General features: G+C 42.2%; 1 pseudogene across 1 annotated transcript; it reads right to left on the bottom strand.

Annotated features, from left to right (window-relative positions):
• Window positions 1-4,529: 4,529 nt before the first annotated feature.
• Window positions 4,530-5,126, bottom strand: LOC307069158 (small ribosomal subunit protein mS38-like; annotated as a pseudogene). The gene has a single exon. The product of its transcript is annotated as a small ribosomal subunit protein mS38-like (transcript).
• Window positions 5,127-5,384: the final 258 nt, after the last annotated feature.

The following is a 5,384-nucleotide window of genomic DNA, read 5'->3' as shown; positions in this document are numbered from 1 at the left end:
TTACAACATAAAAGAGTTATGTGAGGGACAGTTAACAAAAGGACTTCATAGGAGGTGAGGCTGCTGACTGAGATATGTTGAGCGTGATGAAAATTCAGGAGAAATTCTACTGTATGAGATACAAAAATGGTTAAAGGGGATCCCAAAACAATGATCTCAGTGGCCTTTATGGCTCTAAGGTAAGGGGTTTTCCCCATGCTACAGGGTCCAGTTGATGGTTATAATATCCTACAAGTCCCCATGTTTTGGGGTAAGTAGCTCAAAGGGCATTCTCTGTCTCTTCACATACAAAAGGGCAAAAGGAAATCTGATCATTGGGATACCCAAGAGCATGTGGGTTTATAAAACTCTCCTTTAAGGCCTTGAAGGCTATGTAATCCAGTTCTTCCCATACAGTTGAGTAGGGGTTGTTACTGCTGAATAAAATATACAGAAGTTTGACCATAAGAGAGAAATTTGGAATCCAACTTTGGCAAAAAAACAACTAGCTTAAGGAAACTTTGCAGTTAGTGCTTAATTTTGGGTTTTGAGACCCTTGGGATACCATGAAGTCTATCTGGATCTAAATGTAGCTCTTGTTCTGATATTAGATACCTCGATATCAAAACTGGGTTTGAGCAAGCTTCAATATTTCTTTGGCAACCTTATATCCCTCTAAGGCTAAATGCTTTATTTAGCAAGTAGATGGTGTCCTGTGGATATCTCCTTTGAGGAGGCTTAAGAAGGTGAGCAAAGAATCAAAGGAGCAAATAATCTACATATTTTAACAATGTAGAAAATCTAGCAAACTTTATTTTATTATATCAGCATTCAGTATTGGGGAAAAATAAGGTTTCTAAGTAAAACTCTGAAGCTTTACTCTCCAGGTGAATTGTTTTTTGTGTGTTTGTTCGTTTTCCTGAGTGAAGGCAAAAGGCATTGGCTAGCTTCATTATCTGGAATAATAAAAAATGTTCTGCATAAATTAATTACAGTAATAAATTTAATTCTACTGAGAATGGATGTTAGTAATGTATGTTAGGAGCAACAGGATGTCAAAGATAACAATGTGGTTTATTGCCTGGAGGTCCTGGACAAACCTCCACCTTCAGCACTTAGGTTTTCTCACCAGTAAAATGGGAGTGTTAAAGGGACCAGTATAAGGGATAATGAGACCTTGAGACTTGTAACCTTCTATTATAGGCTTTATGATTGTGAATACTTATAGGGTATTGATTAATTCTGGGAAGAGGATTTGAGGGGTCTTTTTGAATATTGATGAGAAGTGCACTGTGAATTTTCTCCATATCGGTTGAAGATTTTGCCCATTAGGAAGGTGGTAGCTTATTCAATAGGGACAAATATTCAGTGTTTCCAGAATCAGCTTTAGTACCATCAGAGATGGAGCAAATAAAAGATGTCAAAGATTTATTTAATTCACCAGGTTGGTTATTTTGATAACTATTATCAAGTTCTAGCATTATTTCCCTCTTTCAGGAGAAAGAAATCCTGGCCTAATACTTTAAGAAGTCTTGGCCTAAGAAATGGATAAGGGTGGAGGAACTAAGGAGAAAAAGTGTGTATCTCTCCAAAGGCCTAAACAAAAAGTAATAGGTTCAGAAACAGAAACTTTCTGAGGTTCACCAGAGATTCCCACTATTTAAACTATTTTAGTACTCACAGGCAGGGACTATATTTTAGTAAGGGATTTTAGCACCAAGAGTATGGCTCTGGTGTCAGTTAGGACTGGAAGTGATTAATCCCCAATCTGGAGTAACATTTTTCCAAACCAATTAAGAGGGAGGATTTGGAAGTGTTCCTATAGTTCCTTGAAGCCACACCACTGAAAATTGGGAGGACATTGGAAAGGCTGGTTAGAGGGCTGAAGGTGCCTAAAGAACTTAAATTTGTAACAATCTTGGTCCCAATATCCTGACTGTTTGCAATAATAGCTGAAACTGGGAGGTTTTGGGTTTTGTTTATGAGTCTTCATTTGCTGGGGTTGAAGATTAGTCATTTTGGTGGTCTTCCTTGTAGGTAATTCATCTAGAGTGCAAGAGAGCTGGTTTGTCAGATTAACTAAATCAGGAGTGGACATAGTTTCCCATTCTATTCCAGACCTTTTTACTAGAAAGGAAAGGTCCTGGTTCAGCCCTTTAATAAACATAGAGCTAAAAACCACCTGGGTGGAATCAGCATCTGAAGGATGACCAGAATTTTTTTAAAAAAACAATGTGAATTTGGGCTTCTTTGGTGGCACAGTGGTTGAGAGTCCGCCTGCTAATGCAGGGGACACAGGTTCGTGCCCCGGTCCGGGAAGATCCCACATGTTGTGGAGCAGCTGGGCCCGTGAACCATGGCCACTGAGCCTGCGCATCCGGAGCCTGTGCTCTGCAAGGGGAGAGGCCACAACAGTGAGAGGCCCGCGTACCACAAAAAAAAAAAAAAAAAAAAAAGTGAATTTGATTGTAATATTCATAAACAGGTTCATTAGATTTTTGTGTGCATGCCCAAATTTTGTTCCAATCAGCAGGCTTTGGAAAAGCCCCAGAAATTACTTGATGAAGTCAAATAGCAATTGCTCCAGCCTGGTCATATAATAAGATAATGAGCTGGTTTCCTGACTGTAATTCTAGAGAGCTTTCAAGATTTTTCCAATTAGTGGTTTTCATACAATGCTTGCCCTTACCTTTGTATTATGTATATAATACAAAGCATACAAAGTAGCTGATATAAGTAAGAGAAACCAGGTTGATAAGTTTGAATGACTACATTAAATTCCTCAGCAAATCTGTGAAGATTTTGATTACTTTGGGAAGATCTTTGACTATGGCTCACAGTTCAGCTATAGACCAGGGATATAGGAAATTAAGGGTTTAGCATCTGAATCATGAGAAGGCTTAATTTTTAAGGAACAGGTTTTGATAAAGTCAGAGGAAAAGAAAGTGGGGAGAGTTTCAGAGAAAAGAAATTTAGTGAGAGAATTAGTATCGGGAAACTAAGGGTATAGAGGAGGAAGGGAAGGAGGAAGATGATGCTGGGTGTAGAGTTAGGCCACAAAAAGCTGAAAAAGAAAGTCAAGATGGTACCAGAGTCAGAGCCTGGGACAAAAACAAAAAAAAAACATGGAATAAGAGCCTGAGGTTTTCAGAGCCATTCTATCTTTCTTCATTTATATGTTTGCTTCAGTTAATTTTATTTTATTTTATTCTTTTTAATAAATGATTATTCATTTTTAAATAAATTTAATTATTTTTGGCTGCGTTGGGTCTTTGTTGCTGCACACGGGCTTTCTCTAGTTGCTGCGAGTGGAGGCTACTCTTTGTCACGGTGCATGGGCTTCTCCTTGTGGTGGCTTCTCTTGTTGCGGAGCACAGGCTCTAGGCATGTGGGCTTTAGTAGTTGTGGCACGTGGGCTCAGTAGTTGTGGCTTACAGGCTCTAGAACACAGGCTTAGTGGTTGTGGCACACGGCCTTAGTTGCTGCATGACATGTGGGGTCTTCCTGTACCAGGGCTCGAACCCATGTCCCCTGCATTTGTGGTTGGATTCTTAAAACTGCACCACCAGTGAAGTCCTGCCTCAGTTAATTTTAAAATCTTATTTTGCAGAAAGGGAATTATAGACTTTTGCTAATACTGGAAAACCTCAAAATTACAATAGAAATAAGCAGTCACTCAGTTTTGGAAACTTTTGAGCTGTTGTAGTCCAATTTGGTTTTAAAGAACTTAAGTTTGGGGATTTTGAAAATTCTCCATAATGGCCATTGGTATTGTAAATTGCCTTTGGTCAGGTTGGTTCATTTAGTTAGAAAGCACATGAGGAAGGGCCATGGTTTTTAAACATAAAATTGTCTGGAAGCCCTATAGGGGGTGCATCCTCAAAATATTTAGATGACTGGAATCTCATTTCCTTTAGAATAAAAGAATAATTTTCACACAGCTTAAATAGCTCAAGTCAAACAGCTTGTACCTCAAACAGCCTGTAAACAAAATACCTACCAGTTCTAAGAAAACAGCTTTGTCTCAGAGGAGCCAGGCCAAAGACTTTCCAGCCCATTTCCATAGGACAGCCCTTAATCCAAAAGAATAGGCCTGATGCTGAGAAACTGGTACAGTTTTGTGTAACAACCCCTTTTCCTAAAAGAAAGGTTTGAAGGCTAACCAGTTTTAGGAGAAACAGCCTGTTTACAAAGGGAATGGGCCAGAGGCTGGACAGTTTCAGTTAAATCAGTCTGACCTCTAGATCAGACCAATATGAGTACTTCTATACAGAACAAAGCCTTAACTAGAAAAAAAAAAAAGAGAAACCTTTAAATAGATCCTGAATAAACCCTGGAAATCTTCAAATGCATAGAAGGCATGAGCTCAGATACAGTAGAAAGACATACCTTCAAACTCCGAGGTTGGCAAGAAAAGCAGTGAGCTATTGGAGTTTAATTTTTGTTTTTTTTTTCTTTTTGTTTGTTTGTTTTTTTTAAGCTGAGTTCTCTGAATATTTATTACAGTGGGTCATCAGCAGTAACAGGGCTTGGGGAGAGACACACGAGGCTCATTTGCCCTTCAGGTAGATCTTGTGTGTCTGCCAGCCTGGGAGCTTCCTTCAGGCCCGCCTCCCACCAGATACACCTCAGGTGTCTCTCCAACTTCATCTGCTTCCGGTTCAGGTGTCCTTCCCTGACTTTCTGCCACAGGAACCAGGTCCTCTTGACCAGCTTGTGTTACTTGTGATGATTCCACTTTTGCCGGTGGATCTTGAGCACATTTTTGCACTGTATCTGGGGTGCATCCCAGACCTCCTTACCACTCTGCTCGACCCCTTCCCCCACCTGGATGGTGGACACTCATAGAGTTGGGCTAGAGACACAGTCCCTGGGGCCCCAGCGTCCAGTCTGGGCAGGGGGTAGCGAATGGTCAGCCAGCTCTCCAGGGGGCTAATGGACATCTTCCTGGGGACCCGAATCTCCTCAAGTTACATGTGGACCCACCTGCCAGGGAGGGAGGCAACCCCACTTGGGCCTGTTGGTTGTGTGCTGTAGCAAGGCCTGCAGTCATGCCTGCCCAGCACCCCAAAGACAGGCCAGGGCCCAATGCAGCCTGACCAGGGAACAGCCCTGAGCACCTGGGAAGTCAGGCACACCAGGAACATGGCCTGTGCATAGCGGCACCCCAGGCGCTCAGCAGAGCCTCCCTGAGCCTAGCTTCACCCCGAGGTGCCCACTAGTTGGGTGGTGTTGACGCTCCGGTCTTAGGACCCGAGCCCCAACCGGCTGCGTCCGCCGCGGCTGTCCCTGGAGCCCATGCACCACAGCCTCACACCAACTCTTCCCAGACGCGGCCAGGAGACTCAACTGACCATTCTGCTGCTGCCAATTTTGGGTTTTGCACCTGTTTGCTCACCAGCCTT

Source organism: Hyperoodon ampullatus (assembly GCF_949752795.1).
Source record: "Hyperoodon ampullatus genome assembly, chromosome: X".
In the NCBI taxonomy this organism is placed as follows: Eukaryota; Metazoa; Chordata; class Mammalia; order Artiodactyla; family Ziphiidae; genus Hyperoodon; species Hyperoodon ampullatus.
This window is presented reverse-complemented; position numbering and strand designations above follow the sequence as displayed.